Source organism: Ambystoma mexicanum, chromosome 1p (genome assembly GCF_040938575.1).
Source record: "Ambystoma mexicanum isolate Mex_15411 chromosome 1p, UKY_AmexF1_1, whole genome shotgun sequence".
NCBI lineage: Eukaryota > Metazoa > Chordata > Amphibia > Caudata > Ambystomatidae > Ambystoma > Ambystoma mexicanum.
Window position 1 is genome coordinate 652,732,789 of NC_090921.1, and position 21,858 is coordinate 652,754,646.

General features: G+C 45.0%; 1 protein-coding gene across 5 annotated transcripts in view; it reads left to right on the forward strand.

Annotated features, from left to right (window-relative positions):
• KANK3 (KN motif and ankyrin repeat domains 3) overlaps nt 1–21,858 on the forward strand; it is a 394,677-nt gene that overhangs the window by 159,311 nt on the left and 213,508 nt on the right. For all 5 annotated transcript variants that reach the window (XR_011303986.1, XM_069649701.1, XM_069649700.1 and 2 more), the window contains exon 2: nt 10,881–11,035. The gene's annotated coding sequence lies outside the window, so the exon portion shown is untranslated. The remainder of the gene's footprint in view (nt 1–10,880; nt 11,036–21,858) is intronic.

Consider the following 21,858-nt stretch of genomic DNA (forward strand, 5'->3'; position numbering starts at 1 on the left):
AGCAATACTAGGGGTTATGATTCGTTTAAAATCTTCTATCCATCACGTTTTAGTTTTGGTGTAAAGCAGACTGTTATTTAAATAAAACAAGGCCAACACAGTGCATCACCCGCTTTCTTGTCTATCACTTCCCATGACAAAACCTGGGTTAAAGGTTGTGCCTTAAGGTTCTGCCCCCCCAACCCCACGTAAAGTGAAAAGGTGACACCCTTTTCAGCAGACAATAATAGTTCTCAAGAAAAGCTTGCCTCACCATGGGAACCCTTTGTTCAGCACTCAGAACACCATAGCCAAAGGGAACTATTTCACAACAGCCATCGTGAAAGCATCCAACAAGAGAAGTGTCCTCTTCCAAACCAGGAAGCAATACCAATGAAATGGCATGAACAGCTTCTTCACATACAATATAGAAAAGATAAGGCAATGGGTTGATTGTTCCAAACACACTATAGACAGACAACCTCCCCCCATACCAACCCGAACATGTCAACATGGTCTTATTTCAGGACAATTACTCCAGAAGACGTGAGCAACACTTGTGCGGTCATAAACCCCATCACCCGCACAGGTGCATCCCCTTTGTACAGCGCTCTGCTGTTTCACAGCTAGGTTTGCACTTTATAAGTACCCTACATACATACATACATACATACTTATGCTTTCTGAGGAACACTACTGGGGTTTCATATTACAAAGCAGGTGCATTAACTCTATTTTCTTTTCAGTTGAAGTTAATCAAGGTGACAGTACCCAGAATGCCTTTATTTTTATGAAATGCAAGCTCAGCATTAGAAACAGTACATCCTAATCCTGGGCTTTCACATGAACACATCTGGTTAACATACCTACCAGGAGATGGGTGTCTTTCTGGAGACTCATGCTAATGACAATCATATTACAAAACCACATGTTAGATTAATTTATTTTACATTTAACAATACCATAGGGCTTCCGACCCTTGAACCATGGTTGTCCCTAACAAATTATGTTGGCATTAACAATAGTACATCTGACATGTTGAAACATGGCCACTGTTATAGGAATTTAGTTTATTCTATGTTTGATCCTTAGCTGTTTTGCAACCCCTTGTTTCCCTTCCCTTGGTGTATTGAATGAGTGCTGTGTGTATTACCTTTGCAACCACTTACAGGGCAGGTAGTCAATAACTGATGGAGCCCTGCTGGAGCTGATACCCCTGTGAGCATGTCTTGCATGGGTGTCCCTGAAGAAATAGAAGAATTCAAAGTTCCCTCCTTTTGCTTGGCAGTGCGTCTTACTTAACTTAATGGAATCATTAGATGGACGAGTGTGTCACTTCAAAAAGTCTCTCTCTCTCTCTCTCTCTCTCGTTGGTGATGTCTCACCAGCCCTATAGCATCCATGCACAACCCCCTAACCGATTATTCTTTTGCATTAGGGTTAAGGTAAACCGAAGTGTTCACGCGGCTCATAGGAACTGTCATTGTGGCATTGTGACTGAATGGCTAAGATTGGTGCGGAGATCCATACATGTCTACTGACGTCTAGCCAAGTTGATTACTGCTACCCATGGAAAAGTGTTATCGTCCTGTTGAATTGATCATTCTGACAACCCCCAGGCAAAGCTATGGGGGCAGAGTGGTACAGAGCTTCAGCTTTTTTGAAGCCAGGCTGTAGAATTTAAGACTAAACTGATGACACATGCAAAGAAAAAAAGTGTCCATTTTAGGCTCAGGTTGGAGGGGGGGTAGCAAACTCCGCATAAATACCCAAACTCCTAGAGAGGCAGCTCTTTCTCTGGTAGAAGGAGGAAGCAGGCTGGAGATTAAAAAAAACAAAGTCAGCTTTGGGCGGCCTAGCCTGTGTACTAATGCAATGAACAAAATGCAATATCACATCATTAAAGAGGTGCAGCCAATGCCAAGCAGAGACGAAAAAGAAAAGGGCCTTTTCACAAAACACCTGTGATTGCTTACCAACAGCCGACCTGATTTGGCACAGATGCTAATTAAAAGCAACTGGATCATATGGGTGGAGAAGGAACAGATGCCAAATGATTGTATTACACGGCCACGGTAGTGGCCGTGCAGTTACGGTTACGTTGCTGTTTCCATAGGAAGAGCACCTTTTGGGCGGTTTATAACTTCGCTCCCCCTGGACGAATCCTCACCAAACTTTGCAAAAAAAGTATATGGCCCACTCTGGATATTTTAGCAAAGTTTGGTGAGGTTTGGTCCAGGGGGGAAATGTTTTAGGGGGTGTCCCAAAACATCTTTTTTTTCCCATAGACATGATGGGAAAAAACTTTGCTCACGCCTACAGCCCAAACCGCTGGACGGATTTTCACCAAATTTGCGGCAGGAGCGGCGGCTTGGTCCCGAAAGCATGCTTTTGTTAATTTGGTGTTATATATATATATATATACAAGAACCAGCATCCAAGCACCTCAGGAAATTGATGTACATTCCGGGGGCTTACAGGTGCAAATTAACCAACGTTGTTTACCTGACTCCTTGTAATGAATGCCACAGGAGACAATATATGGGGAGGTGAAAAAGGCGTTGCCAACTAGGAGGAATTGACAAATTAAACATTTCCGACCCTGATGTGTGTACACCACTGTGACACCATTCTTACCTGCAAGTGGCATTCCCTGCAGCAATCACGACCAACACTGCAGATAGATTAATCCATTGTCTGAAATACCTTTACTGGATGAGAATGGCAAAGTGATGGCTGGAAGTGAACGCAGAGACTGGTAACCGGCTGCCAAATGTAAGCAATTGTCGGGCAAAGTGACAGACTAAGTGATCTGGATGAAGGGACTGGCTGACAAAGGTCATGGTCCATCCATCAGAAGCCGGAAGCAGGGTTCCTCTGACCCCAGCGGAAGCACAACTACGAAGACGCCGATGTAAGGGCTGTAAAGACTAGCCAACGTATAGTCTTAGGAAGGTTTCTTTTGCAAAGCAGTTGACATTCATCCTTCGAAATGCTTAGGCCTCTCGCATCTGTACACTTCCTCTGATGTTTTAGACTCATGTTATGGAGGAGAGCAAGAGAAACCTCTACACACTGGGGAGTCAATGGAAAAGCACTCGAAGGACAAGGAAATCCATTATACAGAATCGTTTTGCATGCACGTCTGCAGGTTATTGCAAAATGCATGGGTCACTATGTCCATGGATTAGTGGGAAAACAGTCCCAAATACATCTATGAGCTTGGTGTGCATATTACACTTTCCACACGATAGGCGTGGTTATCGGGAAGATGAGAAACATAATTAGGACTACTTCAAAGGGGATGTAATGGAATTAGAACAAACCCTGGGATGAACTATGTTCTCCATGGAATAGAGTGGAGCGGTGTTCCATAGAGTGGAGCGGCATTCCATAGAGTGGAGCGGCATTCCCTAGTGTAGGGCTGCATTCCCTAGTGTGGAGGAGTCTTCCCTGGTGTGGAGCAATGTTCCCTAGTGTGGAGAGGTGTTCCCTAGTGTGCAGCGATGTTCCCTAGTGTGCAGCCACATTCCCTAGTGTGGAGCTGCATACCCTAGTGTTTAGCGATGTTGCCTAGTGTAGGGCTGTATTCCATAGTGTGGAGGAGTCTTCCCTGGTGTGGAGCCGCATTCCCTAGTGTGCAGCCACATTCCCTAGTATTTAGCAATGTTCCCTAGTGTAGGGCTGCATTCCATAGTGTGGAGAAGTCTTCCATGGTGTGGAGCAATGCTCCCTAGTGTGGAGCCGCATTCCCTAGTGTGCAGCCGCATTCCCTAGTGTTTACCGATGTTCCCTAGTGTAGGGCTGCATTCCCTAGTGTGGAGGAGTCTTCCCTGGTGTGCAGAAGCGTTTCCTATTGTGTAGCAGCGTTCCCCAGTGTGGAGCACCATTCCCTAGAACTGGGCGGTGTTCCCTAGTGTGGAGTGGCATTCTCTAGTGTGGAGTGGTGTTCCCTAGTGTGCAGTTGTGTTCCCTAGTGTGGAGCGCACTCCCTAGTTTTTAGCGATGTTCCCTAGTGTAGGGCTGCATTCCCTAGTGGGGAGGAGTCTTCCCTGGTGTGGAGCAATGCTCCCTAGTGTCCAGCGATGTTCCCTAGTGTGAAGCTGCATTCCCTAGTGTGCAGCTGCGTTCCCTAGTGTGCAGCTGCATTCCCTAGTGTGCAGCAGCGTTTCCTATTGTGCAGCAGCGTTCCTCAGTGTGGAGCATCATTCCCTAGAGCTGGGCGGCTTTCCCTAGTGTGGAGTGGCGTTCTCTAGTGTTGAGTGGCGTTCTCTAGTGTGCAGTGGCGTTCCCTAGTGTGGAGCGGCATTCCCTAGAGTTTAGCGATGTTCCCTAGTGTAGGGCTGCATTCCCTAGTGTGGAGGAGTCTTCCCTGGTGTGGAGCAATGTTCCCTAGTGAGGAGAGGTGTTCCCTGGTGTGCAGCGATGTTCCCTAGTGTGGAGCTGCATTCCCTGGTGTGGAGCAGCATACCCTAGTGTGCAGTATCGTTTCCTATTGTGCAGCAGCGTTCCCTAGTGAGGAGTGGCATTCCATAGAGTGGAGCAGTGTTCCCTAGTGTGGAGAGGTGTTCCCTAGTGTGCAGCGATGTACCCTAGTGTAGGACTGCATTCCCTAGTGTGGAGGAGTCTTCCCTGGTGTGGAGCAATGTTCCCTAGTGTGGAGAGGTGTTCCCTAGTGTGGAGCCCCGTTCCCTAGTGAGCAGCCGCATTCCCTAGTGTGGAGCTGCATACCCTAGTGTGCAGCAGCGTTTCCTATTGTGCAGCAGCGTTCCCTAGTGTGGAGTGGCATTCTCTAGAGTGGAGCAGCGTTCCCTACTGTGGAGTGGTGCTCCATAGTGTTTAGTGGCATTCTTTAGTGTAGGGCTGCATTCTCGTCTTCCCTGGTGTAGAACATAGGGAACATATCTCCACACTTTGGAACTAGTGTGGAAATGTGTTCCCTATGTTCCCTAGTGTGGAGCCGCATTCCCTAGTATGCAGCTGTATTCCCTAATGTGCAGCCGAATTCCCTAGTGTGGAGCTGCATACCCTAGTGTGCATCATCGTTTCCTATTGTGCAGCAGCGTTCCCTAGAGTAGAGCGGCGTTCCCTAGTATGCAGTGGCGTTACCTAGTGTGGATCGGCGTTTTCTAGTGTGGAGCAGTGTTCCCAAGTGTGGAGCGGTGTTGTGGTATGTGCTCTCCAGCTAAGATCTTCCTTAAGAGGATGTGAGTCCCTGTCCGTGGTCGGATCACTTTTTTATCTACTTTGAAATGACTTCAGATAAAATCATCATCAATAAGAAACCGGTCTATACTATCACTCGTAGTAGAAATGTAAAAAAACTGACACCCGAATCCCTTGAACCATGGATTACCACACTTAATCATATGATTAAAGATGATTCCTCAATAGAAGGTATCACTGCAGCCTATCAACTTACCCTTCAAGATGCTGTCAACACGCTAGCACCCATCTCTAGTAAAAAATGCATTACTAGGGAACCTAACATCTGGTTTACTCATGATCTTCAAGACCTCAAAAGTGCTCAAACTCAAGCACTTTATAGATGGAAAAAATCTCTGTCAGAAGTTGACAAAGAAACATATAATAGTCATGTCAGAGCTTATAAAAAAGCAGTAGTCGCTGCAAAAAGAGCCTATTTGGATGATCGTATTACCAAGGCTCCGTCTACACCTAAGGAACTCTTTAAAGTGTTCAAAGAACTGGAATCTAAAAAGAACACTACACAGGATTCCATCATTAAAGATGCTAGGTGGTGTAACCTAGTACAGGAGGCCATGGATAATAAACTTCATAAAATTAATAAGGGTATCACTGATGCCAGAGCCTCTTCATCCAGTAAAGGTCTAAAGGATACTATTACCCCCGCTAAATGTTGGAAGGAAGATGAACTCTTCTCTTTCAAACCAATTACAGAAGAAGACTTAACTATTATTGTTCAAAATCTTAAACCTTCCAATTGTAAGGGAGATGTTTGTCCTTCCTTAACTATTAAAGCGTGTGCAACCTCACTTATCCCTATACTGTGCAAATTTGTTAATGCATCTTTTAGGGACTGTGAGGTTCCCACTTGCATTAAGCACTCTTGGGTGACCGACCCCCTTATTAAAAAAACCTGATCCTTCCCTGATGACCCGCTTAATTATCGCCCGATCTCCAACTCCCCATTTCTTCTTAAGATTCTTGATAAAGTGGCCTATGTTCAACTACTGGCTCACTTAAGAAATGGTAATATCCTGAATAAGAGACAGGCTGGCTTTCGGGAAAAACATGGCACAGAGTCTGCTTTGTTGGATTTAAAATCTAGGCACCTTAGACACATGGATTTAAGGCAACCCCAGCATGATGATGCTGTTGGACCTATCCGCCGCCTTCGACCTGGTAGACCATACGTTATTGGTCTCTAGGTTGAGGGAGGTGGCGGGTTTCTCGTCATCGGCGGGTGATTGGATCACCTCTTTTTTGAAAGTTCGTCACTGGAGAGTGAGCAGCAACTTAGCTGATGCCAATATCAAGGAGCGGACGCAAGGGGTCGCTCAGGGAACCTGTGTCTCTCCGATTTTCTATAATCTCTTTACGGTACCGTTTCTTGATTTCCTGGAAATTAACAACATTGAGTTTACCAATTACGCCGATGATACTCAGTGTATGATACCCATCCCTGGTGTCTTCTCAGATGATGAAATTAACATCAACAGAATTTACGTGCTTATTCAAAGCTGGATGTGCTCAAATGGCTTGGCTCTTAACACAAGTAAGACAGAGCTTATGCTTGTGGGTACTGTAACCAAGATACGCAAACTTGAAGATCAATACTCCAAACTGGTTATTGATGAATGTGTGATAGTGGTCAAGAAGAAAGTCAAGACTTTGGGCATTTATCTTGACAGTAATCTTAATATGAAAGTACAGGTCGGTAGTCTGGTGGCTTCATCCTCTTACTATATCAAATTGCTCTCACGTGCCTGACCATTCCTCTCCCATACTAGTAGGGAAAAACTTGCCAGAGCATTGATTAGCTCCAGGTTTGATTACTGTAGCAGCCTGTTAATTGGTCTCTCAAATGGTGAGTTTAACAGACTGCAGGTTGTGCAGAATAACGCTGTTAGGGTTGTTTTGGACAAGAAAAGGTCCGATCATATTTCACAGGCGAGAGGGGAACTTCACTGACTCCCTATTAGGAAGCGTATCCTCTTCCGGCTCTTATCCATCTCTTTTAATTGCTTGAAACACTCAGGCCCTAGTTATCTCAGTGAGGAACTATGACCAAAAGTGAGTAAACATAATCTCAGATCCAACAACTAATATCAATTTATGATTCCGTTATGTAGATTATCGCAAACTAAGGCTGGTGCCTTTTTCTCTGCAGCTCCTGTGGCTTGGAACAATTTGCCCCTGAAATTGAGATCAGAAAACTCCATTCATGTATTTAGAAAAGGTCTGAAGACACATCTGTTTAAATAAACTACCACTGGTCTTCGGAATTCCTGAATTATATCTCACTTTCATATTCTGCTCAGTCAAATATGCCTTTTTGTTTGTCAGCGACCTTAAGCCTTTGGGTAAGCAGGGACATCATTTAGGGGTCGCCAGAGGTCGCCTCTGTGACCTCTGTGGTCCCCCTTGCGACCTCTAAAAAAAAAAAGAAAAATAAATATTATTTTTTTTGTAATGCAATTTCCTGGCCTGTGGCTCTTTACTTCTGGGGTGGCTGGCTTTCTTTTTTAGGCCCCTTAAAACAAGAAGAAAAATAAGAACAGGAGTGCCACAAGTCTAACACTTTCAGCACTGACCCTAAATAAGAAAGAATAGGAATATTAAATAATGTGTCTTTCTGGAATTCTATACAATAATTGCTAGGCTCATTAAATGTTTATTTCAGGCACACTTCAGGGGGTGAGTCACTGATTTAGTCTGTTCTTAAACGCCTCACTCAGCCTTTCATCCTTCTGAGGTCGATAAATGAGTACCAACACAGGTTGGGTGATATTGGGTGTATATTTTTTCTATATAAAGCGCTTAAGCGTAAGTGGTATATAATAACACATCATTATCATTTGGTCATGGACGTCTGCTTGCATACACAGTAATTTGGTAATATGGGCCTATACACACCTATCTTAATGATACATATGGCGATCCATTCTTGTACGAAATGCACATCACATAGTGATATTGTAACTATATTTTTTGTAGTGTACAATGTTATGTGATGCCACTTCCTGTTTTGTCAAAGGGTGCAAGGTCGTGTTCTATCGCCACCCGCGATATCACTTTGGGGTGAGGTCAAATTACATCACTTTCTGTGATGTCATCAGGGGGGTCAAGGGTTGTGTGATGTCACTTCTGCTACCCTTGGCATTTTGGTGAAATGACGTCCCTGTGGGTCAGTGGAGTTTGCACTATATAAATATTAAATAAACAATAAATAAATAAATAAATAAATAAAGCATGATATGGCACATACATTATTAAGAGTTCAGACGTAATCCCTTCAGGAGCCAGAGTACATCAATTACACTGGGTGGTGCCAAGTAACATTGTTACTATATCGCATGGGTGTGTTGTGTTGATCCATTGGTGTGAAATTGCCCCCGGGAAATATTGCAAGCTGTAGTGATAAATTGCAATGGGTTCCATGTGATATGTTATATGTGTGTAGATGAGGGCTGCCATCAACTACACAGTGTCAAACAATCCAGCCAGCTTTCCTGAATGAGCAAACCAATGCGCAAACATCATCCACAAAGGTAATTTGGCCCATTTCACAGTTACCTGTTGGCACAGAGCGCCTATCCCGGAGATCTCGTGAAGGGGCACTTGCAATGCTAAGGCTGGCTGGGTGTCGGAGGCGTGGCAGAGCCAGCCATTGCATGCAAATTCAGGCATGCAGCAATCTTCCCAGCTTCTGAATGTGCATTGAGCACAGCGGGGTGTGGACTGTGGCCTGCCCCCGACCCCCCACCCACGTGCTGTCAGTGTGTGCAAAAGGATCAACGCTGATAACTCCTTAGTTTACCTCTCCACTTGAGTTTGGGGGGTGGACACGTAAAATAAACAAGCACGTGCAACATTGAACACGTCGTGGCCTGCATGCACTTCGTCGAATCTAGTCAGCAAGGCGAAGTAAGAATCTCATCTGTCATCGGGGATGGACCGCTTCACAGTCAGTGGCCGCGGCACACGTGGCAGGGGTGAAGGCTGCGCCAGGCCCGTGCCCTTAGCGCGACGCCCCCGAGCATATGCACATATACGCATGCGCAGTCGGATGTCTGCTGGCCCTGGAGCAAAGTCAGGGGCACCAGTTTAGGCACGTTTTGGGACTGCCGGCCGGGCAGTGCAGGCCTTTGAAAGTAAAATGTAGCCCAGAATTGAGCTGATGCCTATTGTTTCTTTTCCAAAACACGGTGTTATGGAGTTGAATCATCGCTAAAAAAGTAGATTTGTAGAAGTGGAAATGCAGGATTTGATAGAAAAGTAAGGCGGGAACTCGGGGTGTGCTGTCCCTCTCGGCTAGAGGAATGCTTTCTTATTGCGGGAGAGATAGGCGACACAGCTATAAGTCAGTCTGCTCGACATTCCATGATGTATATCTATATTTGTGTACTCCGTATGTTGCTTGCGTCTTGTCTCACTCACTTGCCTTGCCCTGTCGTGTTATCTCACTTTTCCCCAGTGTGGTGGGTTCCATTTGTTAAAAACGCCGCAAAAATTGCCGTGGTTACAAAATGTCGCTGCAAAAATGCTGTGCTTTTCCCGCGCAATCCATGTAAAGGATGTGGGGGACACCCCCAGATCCTCAGACCCATGTAAAGGATGTGGGGGACACCCCCACACCCTCAGACCCTTGTAAAGGATGCGGGGGACACCCCCAGACCCTCAGACCCATGTAACGGATGCGGGGGACACCCCCAGACCCATTATACCATTTAAAGGGACCGGGGGACACCTCCGCAACCCCTCGTCCCCTTAAATGGCATATTGGGTTACACCTTTACCGTGTCAAACCAAAGCATTTTTGCCAGGCGACATTTTTGGCGCAATGTTATCACTGCATACCGTGTGGTGGGCTCTGGTGACTACTTCCTTCCATGGCGTCACACATTGTAGTGCTGTAAATAATGTTATCCATACTCAGTGTGGGTCCTGGAATGGACTTACTTGCAGTTGTTATGCTATTACACAAACACTGTAGTCTTTTTACTAGACGTTGATTGACAGGAAAGCTAGAAAAACCCATGGCAAGCATGAACGTTTCTTTTGTGGATGGAATGATGCAGTAAGAGTTCTTGTTAGACCCACAGCAGTGTTGCGTGTTTGCCTGAGCATGGCTTGTGAAAGGGGCAACCAGGCACAGGGGCAAAGACCCGCAGATTGGCCAAAGACCAGCATGGGCCTTTGATCTGTAATGGGCCCCGCCTGGCTCACATTCTGTACTTCTGGTGAATCGGCTCAAGTGGGCAATGTGCATGTTTCCTGAATTGGCCCAATTTATAACCAGCAGATGAAACTGAACATATGAATTGTAACACTGGGAGTGCCACACAGGAACGGCAGTGTCCATACTTAGCATTGTGCCTTGCAGGCCGTCCACCCAGTCAAACCCTCCCTAGGTTTACAATGAGCTGTACCACATAGTCTTAATGATAGGATGGTAGGATTGGCAGTTTCCTAGAGCTGCGCTGGTATTTGCAGGAGCGTACTCTATCCCCTCGAGCACTTCCTTGGCCAGGCAGGTCTTAGCTTGAATATGTAAGAGAGGTACGAGAGATCCTGGAATTCGCCTCAGGTGAAATTCTGGCAATGTTTAAGGCAGATAGTGTACACTCCCGGTCTCCTGCAGAAAGGGGGGTGATTGAAAGCGCTGCTCACAACGTACCTTTTGTTTTCTTTGGCAGGTAAAACAAAGAACTCAAGGGGGAGAACAAGCAGCACATGAGATATCCATTGCCACCTCTGACCCCGGGCAAGTGGAGAATGGCCCTACCTGCACTGCGAAATCAGATGATGCCTTCACCAGTTGTACGTAGCAGCGTTTGAACAGCTGACTCAGGTATGCCGCAGAGTAAAGGGGGAACTGGCAAACCTTTTGTAGGGCAAACTCTTAAAGTCATAGGGGGTTGTTACAAGTTGAACGGTATCCCGCCTGTAATTCCGGCAGGATACCGGCAAACAGACCCTAACGTTTATGCCACCTCATATCCCAGAATTTCCAGGATACTACAGGTGGCGGAAAGGGCGCTACATTCCCATTCCATGGAGTCCAGTAGTACTCCATGGAGGGGATTGTCGGTATCTGGTGCCGGAAATACTGTCTTTTTTCTACCGGTGGGGTCCTAATTTCCCTCCAGCTCTTTGCTGGAGATAAATCACTGACCACCACTGGTCTGGGAAAAAAGCTGGTCACGGAATTACTGGCAATTCTACTGGACCTGCAAACCGATAATGGCCCCCATATACTTTTTGATTATGCATTTGTAAATGCCAGCAATGTGTGCATCACACCTTTGCGTCCCCATCCTCCCCCACACAGGCAAACACACTGTCTGCCCCCACCTCCCAGGAACTCACAACTCACAGAACCTCATCCAGCCATCACCAAACATGTTCAACCTCCAAATCATATGCAACCTCATGCTCATCAGTGCTTATTCAACAGCGCCACATGCAGCACATATTGCTGACCACATCCCGCTCACAACCTAGGAACGCTTTATCACAGAGGCATGCTTCACCTCACCTCCCCACATCTTGGAATGATGTCCTCATCCGCACAAGGAACAGCATTCAACACAAGAACCCCAAGGGGAAGTCTTGCGTAGAACTTGCTATTCTGTCCAAGTCCTCATGGACATGCACCGTGTAGGTGTACACCACTCTGCATCCATAGAATTACTCACTTGCCACTACCCACGCTCAGACAGCTACCGTCCACCAAATCTACCAATAAACACCAAACCAACAAATTTCCAAATTAAATCAAAGAGCTCCACACAGCAGCATCCATCAACAGCACAAGAAACATTTTGCTTGGAGTCCTTAACCTGCCTGGGAGCCAAGCCACCAAGAAAAACAGAGAGAATCTACTCAACCTACTTGACACCCTGGATATCAAGCAACTTGTCACAGAGCCAACCCACAACAAAGGCATTCACCACCTATCCAGGCACTGCATATCTTCCTCCCTTACTGTTGATCTGGCCAGACCATGGCAGGTGCAGCAACCAATCGGGTTGCTCAGAATGCCGGCTATCTAACAGTGCAAGCCCACATTTGCAACAATCTTTTAGCGGCTGCTACTGCATATGCTGCATTCCTTGCTGCTTCCATTATTTCCTAACACAAAACACAAATGCGATCCACGAGGCCCAACATTATACATGAGTGGGGATTTAGCCAGCAAAAAAGTGCAGGAAGAAAATGATTCATTGTCTACCAAGGATGACACCATGGCACGCCACTGGCAATATAAATGGGAACTTACAATACAATTGTTTTTTCTATGTCTCAGTTGTGGATACTTTTTGGTACCGGATATCAGTGCTGCAGATGAAAAAAATGTACTCTTGCAATACAGTGAAGGGAGTGGGCAGAACTAATGGTTGGCTCATGACCTGCGTCTAAAAGGTGTGAAAAAAACAAGCCCAAATGTATTTATGTATTTAATTATTTATTTGAACATGTATAAAGCACACAAAACCCAGATGTATCTAGGTGCATACATCTTACGAGATTGTTCACATGCATAAGTATCACATGAACACAAAGGCATATGTCGAGGTTACAGGGTAAAGTACATGTAAGGTTTGCATTATTTACACGGAGAACTTTACACAGATAGCATTGGGTGCAGTATATTTGCTAGATTCGGGCGGCATCTTGTTTGAAATAAACTGTTATTGTAACATGCTAAGCAAAATAAGTATGATTCTGTATTTTTATTCATTGTTAATTTGTAAGATGTCCACTGTGAAACATAGGGGAAGCTTTAGGTTCCTCACCCTGAAGGGAAGCCTACGATTACCCCCACGCTAATTAATGTGATTCTGAAACAATCTCCTCAAGGTTTGAACTGTGCTAGCAAGACTGAAAAAAGCACAGTCGAAAAATGTATGCTACGCACACCTGCGCTTAATCACTGTTTCATGCAGCATGTAGCTTTATGCAATTGCCCCATGTGAAATCACCCATCGGTCACACTTCATTAGGAACCTGTTACAGGCCATATATTTTCTCCATTACCACCCACTCGCGTATATGCCCGCAGCTGCAACCATCAGACTTTGATCACGCATTAATGTGCTTGAAAGTCAAACAAAAACAAAACAGGTAGCAGAGCTTGGGTGTTAGTGGGACGCCTGGTCACTGCGGGTGCAAGGTTTCATGGTGGCCCCAGTTTTCAGCATGGGCTTTTGGGTCTGCAGATCTGGGCAGAAATGTTTGCCAGCATTGCCCACCACGATGGAGATTTCAGCCGTATCTCCAACATGAACAACATCTGAATGGTATCAATGGGAACTGAAGGAAGGGGGAATGTACTGGAGGATGGGGAATGTACTGGAGGAAGGGGATTGGGGGGCGGGGTGTAGAACTAGTTCTCCTTTTGTGTTGCACTGTGCATCCAGGTGGCTGGGGATGCTCTTAGAGGAGCACTCAATGATATTTTTAGAACTTTCTCTAAGATTATACTTCAGTTGTAATTGCACTTTGTGGTTGTACTCCAAGACATTCGGAGGGACACTGATTTATAGCATGCTACTAATGGTAACTAATTAACATAGAACTATTTTGTAATGTAAATCCAGCAGGCCATTTGAAACAGCTGTGTTATGTGGGTTCTTTTGAAGAACTAATTTGAAAATTCAGGAGAACGTGCTACAAACTGAAGTAATGAAAACTATCTTAGTTACGAATAACACTGTCTGTGTTTTAGGAGATTTAAGATAGTTTGTAGGAAATCCATGGTCCTCAATTGAATATCAGGGACACTTCAAAACAGTACATATTGGAGGGGGCAAAGGGGTCCCAAATGACACATTTGTAATATTCGGTGTATACATGTTGATACATGAACAGATTAAATTGTGAGCAAGATAACAGAAAAGTTGTGGTCTGACTGACCTAGGAGAGGGTGGTTGTGCAGAAACTGAACTGTGCACTACTTTCTAAAAAGGCTAATGGAGTACATCAAAGAATTGTCAAATTCCCAATAAAACGGGGCATTTATTCCCATGAAAGTTTGAGAAATATCAGTTGGGAAGTAAGGTTTTATCAGTCTGGATTTGGGGTCAGGCGTGCAATATAAATAGCCTCGAAGAAAGAGAAGTGTGTGTAAGAAGTCAGCCCATGTCAAACTGCGACTAAAGGACTATCATAAATCCTAGTCCTCGCTCCGAATAACACTGGTGTATTCCCAATAAGTAATCGCAAAAAATACAATGTATTCATGCTACAAAACATGTAGGTAATAACCCATTCATAAACATGCAGATGAATACAAAATATTCGAATACTCTGTTCGCTCTAGTAACATTTCGTGAAGATCTGAAAAATCGTTTGAAAGAATGCGATCCTGACTGATCACATTACCCCCCTGAAATTCGTACCCATGGAGTGTTGGAATTTAGAATCCCGGTGGCCTGTAAGAGGAATGTGATTATGTATATGTGGGCGATAGGATGTCTAATATGTTAGGAAGGGGGGATTGTGGAATTGGTTTTGTGTTCTGTGTCTTGATTTTCTTTTTTCTTTTTAAAGGTTGTAAAAACCGTATAAAAATTTAAAAAAATATATATATATATTTATTATAAATGTTAAAATACTATTCATAACGTGCTGACACGTCACATTGTGGTGAGTTACCACTAGTAAATACCATCATAAATCACTAGTGGAATGACGCATTTGCAGTTTTCATGAAACCAATCAATGGCGTCTTTAAAAAGAGAAAGCAACATCCTTTTAGCTCTAATAGGCCAAGTCTACTAGACGAGACAACCATTTTTAAATAGTTGTCTTCTGATGGGAGCTCTTTGAGGAGGCGTCAATGTAATAACCTGCCCTCTAGTTTCAACATTCAGGCTGTAAGTCCCTTGCTTTTCGTTAGGATATTCGACCCATTATTCCCAATTTATTGTCTTTTGTAGGAGTATCTATTGTGCCGAATCTGTGTAATTCATCACAGCTCCCGCATTCATCTGGGCCATCTAATAGATGGGCTAAGTCACAGGAATGGATGTATCCAACCCGTCCAGGTTTGCACTGTGCATAATACGGGTGACGTGCCCTTTGCGTCTGTATGCCTTTTCTGGGTCTCGGAATGCACCTCACTGCCACTCCTCTGCTCCTTGTGTAATTCCTAGAGGTGCGTACTCTGTGCTTCCGATGTCCAACCAGTCAACCAGCATGTAGAACACTCGAACACACTTTTACACCACACAAAGCACATTCTTATCAACAATGTACTGCTGCCACTACTCATAGTATTACAAGGAGTATTCATATTTCTAGTACCAGCAGGAGCAATCATACTATAGATAGATGCAGTCTCCCTTGTCGTAGTAGCAGGGTCACTTCTACTGGTAGATGCAATCGTATTGATTTTGGAAATATGTGCCCTAAATGTAGTAGCAGAACTACCGCAGATAGCATTATTACTAGTAGCAGTTCTGGCATTTGTCTTATGACTGCTACTGCTTTCAAGACGCAGTTGAGAATTTACTTATTCCTGCTTTGCCTGCTGGATTCGATGCTCCACATGTTGTCCTTTCCTGGATGCAATGTCTCTACTTAGAGCTTCGGTGTGTTTACGGGGTGCTTAATTTTGAGTTTTTCATAGAAACATTTTAGTATGAATTTTGTACCATCTGTATATTTTGTTTGTTTGAATGAATTCTTACAACCCTTAGCTGAAACTGTATTAGAAATTATACTAATAGTATAAAGATTTGCACGTGAAATGGTGCTCATTCTAATATACTCCTACTAGTAGAGTCATCATCAGTAATAGTAGTGGTGTTCGTGCCATTAGTAGTATTATAGCAGTAGTATGCACAGTAGCAGGAGTAGCAGTATTGATGGTAGTTACAACTGTTGTAGTAGTAGTACACTGCCGTTGTGGTAGTACTGCACAGCCATTGTAGTACTACCTGTTTTAGTCATACTAATAGTAGTAGTGGTACCTGGTTTAGTCATACTATTAGTAGTAGTGAAGAAGGGAGTTGGAATAGTTCTATTGTAGGACGGCTAAAGTGCAGGAGTAGGCACATGCTTTCTGGGTGAGCTCCGAAACCCAGTTCACCCGCCACCCACACTACCGGGGCCTGAGACCTGATGAGTGACTGCATGAGGACCGCCAGAGACTATGGAGTCGAGAACCAGGTTATCAAGATGAGGGAAGCAGCAAGCCACACAGGACCCATCAATCAGTCTTTATTTCAGAGTAAACATTACTTCATGAAAGAAAACAAATTATTAAGTACAATGTATAAAAGAAGGCCTTTTACATTGTAATGGACTTCTAATTTCTGAACTGATCCAGTATTTCGCTCATGACGCAACCATTAAAAAGAACCACCCACGCATGTTGCATGCCCCAAACCTTAAAAATAGGAATTAAACATTTATTTCTAATATTCCCATAATGATGGCAAACCTGTTTATATCATTCGTGTTTCTATTTAACTTGATAAATTTCCAGGGGAAGAGAATTTGCTCTCACCTGTATGAGCCAGGAACACCGTTTTGGCGTATCACTCAAATTCAGACGATGGTCCCAAGAAATACTGGCTTTCATTGGAAGATTAGTATGTACTGTGTTTCTTCATCTCCTCTTCTTCAGCGGCGTCGGCCTCTCTGTAAAAACGTTTAGTTAATTCATTTGAAACAATGAGGAGTTTGGCTAGTGCGCGTAAAACATGAATGTGAATTTGATAAACAATGGGCCTCACTACGAGCTTGGCGGTAGCCGTGCCCGTTTTACAGGCATGCCTAACGCCAAACTCGCTACCGGCACCCGCATTTGGTAATTGCCCATTCGCGGGTGGCGGTATTGCTGGGCTCCCGATCCACATTCTGCCCCATGGGGCAGAATGGGGGTGGGGAACATGGTTGCACCGGCTGGTGCAATCACGAGTTCTGCTTGTGGGTGCTGCACAGCCCACCACATCAGACCTGGCAGGCTGTCAGACACCCGCGAGTAGAACTTGTAATTCCGCTGAACGGTATGTACGGTGCCGGTGCCTTACCGGCACCGTTCATACCGTTACCACCAACATTATAATGAGGCCCAATGACTTGGATCCTTGCTAGCTGTGCCTATTTAGGGCTCAAGCGGGAGCAACGCGTCTTGGAGACAAAACAAAGCAGTGCAAAACAGGTTCAAATCCTGATACCGCACTTTTGAAACAAATCTCTGGTTTTAAGCCGTTATTAAAAAAGGAACAATTATAAAAAAGAACAATTATAATTGACTTGCCTAATTCCAATGTATGTGGGTCAATGCATGCTCGGGATTTGTCCAAATTCTCAACCAGAAAGGGCTGTAAATCCGTATAAACTGCAATTTTCCTTGGGTCTCCTATTAGGGCAGCATTGGAATTGATTCTGGGCCCTTTGAGACCATGACATTGTAGATGTGGCGGGTGGGGGGGTGGTCTATGCCCTCAACTCCTCCCCCATGCAATGCAAATGATTTAGTGATAGAGTTACATATTTTAATGGTGGAATCTATGGGAAGTCTACCCACTTTTCAATGCAGACTCCAGCACAGACACTCCCCACCTGCACCATTCCCCACAAAAACCTCTTCCTAGAGAATGTGCCTTTTATGCCTGGGGTTAGCAGTCATCACAGGAAGCGAGGCTCATTCTAGTGAACGGCCTTCTGGGAGGGCAGCTAAACACATCCCCTGCTTGCTGTGCCCCTAATTCGAGGCAAGATTGTGTCTTGTTATGTTTCCCGGATGCTTTTCATACTTTTGCGGATGGTGAACTCGTGTGATTCCTTACACAATCTTATGAGGCTATGGGCCGAAACTCATCCCTTGCACCAGACAAAATGCACCCTTTGCAAAAGGGGCGTCTGCATGTGTGTGTCAAAGATGCAGATTGCCACACCCTTCGTGCATTCGTGCCATTACGGGGGTGTTTTTGCACATTTCAATGTGCATCCCAAATAAAAAAAACTGGATGTGCATTGAAATGCACAGAAAGCAAACACATTCCCCTGCGCCTGCTTGGAACAGGCACGGGGTGTGTGCAATGCATGACGGGGTCATTCCTGACCGTTGTCATCTATTTAATTTCAAGATGGGCAGCAACGGCTTGAGCTGCTGCTGTCACACCTGCATTTCTATCCCCCAAACAGAGATGGAAATTGTGCAGCCAGCACCTGCATGGGTGCTATCAGCCTGGAAAACACTAGTGGTGGGCGCACGCCTGACCCTAATGTATGCAAGGGAGATGGCCAGTGCATCTTTTGAACTGCTGCAGAGCACCCCCGGAAATGTGCAGCTCATCTTTGCTTATAAGAGCAGAGCTGTCAGGAGTCACATCCCTAGTCTCACACATTTAATGCATTCCAGCTAGCCAAGGAAAATGCCACACATGAGGCAGTCGGATGTATAACTCACATGCAAGCTATCTGCTGCCCATCAGCAGCCTTTCCTTCTAAAGGGCGCCCTTTCGTGCAATCTTCCCCTGCCCCTTCACCCAAAACACCAGCCGGTCTCTGCAGCACACCACCTTGGGTTCACAACAGGCTTCTTCAGCCCTGGACGCAATGAGGAATGGCCGACAAAAAGAGGCAGTCTCCCCCACTGCCTGCTGCTGAGAAATGGAGAATTAAGTATTCAGGGTCAGCATGCAATTACTTGTAATGGGTCGGACGGGTGTCGATAAGCCCTGTCAGGCTTTTCATTTCTAAAAATAAACCTGGCAGATTCATTTTACCTCTGGTAAATCATCTTGCTTCTAATTAGCCGAATGGACTGGAGTCGCCAGGCAGCAGCAAGTTCATTTTTAGTGGTGTATCTTATCTGGGCAGAGTCCCGACAGTCTCAGAAAAGAGCTTCTGATATGGGGTACTTCTGGAGCTCCCCTACTAGCCCAGGCCGATCAGGCTGGTAGAAGCCAGGACATGTTCGGTCTACTGCCTGAAATCTCTCGCTCGCCATCAGATTTCTATACTGTGCGAGCTTGACACCTTACAAAAATTGCCTTGTCTTGTTCCTGTCTCTTATTTTCATACTAAATTGTGGCACAGACCCCCGCCAGGCATCTCTTTAACTAAAGAGATGCAGTGATCACCATCGTCCCACCCTGGGTGAGATGGTGATGATCGCTGCAAAGGGATGACTGGCTGGGGTTGGCTCCACAATTAAGGAGCAAACGGAGAGGCGGGGGGGGGGAGCTTATGAAAGCTGCATGCTACCCGTTTAGCCACATCTCCTTTAGACCATGCCCCCTGTCAGATCCCCACCCCTAGATTTTGCATCCCACTTAAAGCACTGGCTGCATCAGAAAGTGCCTCAGAAATGCAATGCTCAACATACTCAAACATCACTCGATTTTGTGTATTTTGGGAAAACATGCAAGTTGCCATGGCAATTTGAGAGGCAGTACAACTGCCACTACACAGCGTGTGAATGGAGCTCTGATGTAGGGTGCTCCAACTCCAGATTCGGATCCACTAACAGAATAATGATAATAATAATTTAGCATTTATATAGCGCTACGAACCCTCAGGCATCTGAGCGCTTCTTTTGATTACACAGTGTGTGGTGCTCATTTATCCACCTTGGAAGGATGAAAGGCTGAATTTGGCCCTGCTGGGATTCGAACCTGCGTCAGTAGCAGACTCTGCACAGATGTAAAAACGAGCGCTCTACTAGCTATGCTATCAATTCTGCAATGAGAGCAGCGACGGGGCAAACGATTCAAGAGAGTGTACATACAATAGTAAGACTGGCATATGCCCCTATCTTCTAAAGCACGACTATCGCTTTAGCCCATCGACTTTCTTAGATGCCACCTTTAATTTTTCTTTTGCCATCTCTACTCTGTGAGAATGAATTCTGCGTAGTCCTAGATGGCGTCGGCATGCAGTGCTTCCGTGGACTCTAGCAACAAACTGCCTTCCTTGCTCACTGACATCACACAACCCTTGACCTTTGATGACATCACAGGAAGTGATGTCATTTGACCCCAACACGAAGTGACATCATGGGAAACGTTGGAACACAACTTTTCACCCCTTGGCAAAACAGGAAGTGTCATCACTTAGCGTTGTTCCTAAGTGCACTACAAAAATATGGTTACGATATCACTGTAATGCGATATAGATTGCATACAAGAATGGATCACCATTTGTATCATTAATATCAGTGTGTGTAGGCCCAAATTACCAAATTACTGTGAATGCAAGTAGATGTCCAAGGCCAAATGATAATGATGTTTTATTATATAGCACTTAAGCTTAAGCGCTTTATATAGAACAAATATACATACAATATCACCCAACACATTTATCAACCTCAGAAGGATAAAAGGTTGAGTTGTCCTTTCCGGGATTCAAAAATGCAGATCACAAACACATTGCAGCAGTGAGCGCTCAACCCACCAAGCTCTCTTATACCGGCTATAGTAAAATGAGCAATTAAGTGTCTGAATGTTCTCAAAGTCAGAAAGACAATTACACTCTGTATGGATTCCATTAAACTGGTAACTGAGATTTAACAGCAGGCCAGTTCTGCAGGTCTGGTGCAACGTTGGCCATGTGTCAAGCCTACATGGATCTACTTTTCAGGCTTTGTGTATTCAAGAATTTAGAGTAGCGCAGGGAAAGAAGCGCACTCACACGGCATCCCGTACCCTCATACATGCAAACAAACATCCTGAACAGAATGCCATGGAGATAGGAAATATAGCCGCATTACAACATAGCATTAATTGTGGCAGTATGAAATCAAGGGCCACTTTATGTGCTATGGTCAAACATTTTTTCACTGTACACAAGCTTTTAGGCGCAAGGATTTTGAGAAGTGACGAAGGACATCGAGATGGAATGTCTTTTGATGATCGTAACAGAGACAACAGCAGAAAAAAACATGCTATAACTGGAACTTGCGAAAACTTGCAAAAAGCAAAATACATAGTCCGAAATGGATGCTTATCCTACGCTAAATGCTTTTTGGACGTTGTTGTCTGTATTGTGAATTTGAGGTGTTTAAGAACAGACTAAATCAGTGACTCGCCCCCTGATGTGTGCCTGAAATAAACCTTTAATGAGTGTAGCAATTATTGTATAGAATTCCAGATAGACAAATTATTTGTTATTCCCAAAGTGTTACACTTGTGGAACCCCCAGTTTTTTTAAGAGGCCTGAACAAGAAAGTCAACCATTCCAGAACAAAGAGTCACATGGCACTAGCCAATTTATTTTAGATTTTCTCTTTTTTTAGGGGTAACAAGGGAGACCAAATAGGTAGCAAGAAAGACCTCAGGGGTCGCATGCGTGACCCCTGGTGAACCCCAAATGACGTCCCTGCCTGGGCGGGCCTAACGGTGGAGTCATAGCAGCACTCCCTCAGGACAGCCCTCTCAGTCTTCGCCTGTCACCTCCCCGCATCTGATAAAGAGGGTGGACAGATTTTCAGAAGGCGATACCACATTACTTTATTTGTGTCCCTATTTTTGCCCAACAGCAGTACACAGGTCTCCCCGGCCCAACCCTCCCACCGACTCCTCCTCCTCTTTCTCCTCCTCCTCCTCGTTGTTGACAGTGACATGGGCGAGGAATACAGGGGCAATTTTTGCAGCACCAGGCAGGCCGGGGTTGGTTCTTCCCGGAATAGCCCTCTAGCAGCAAAACATTTCC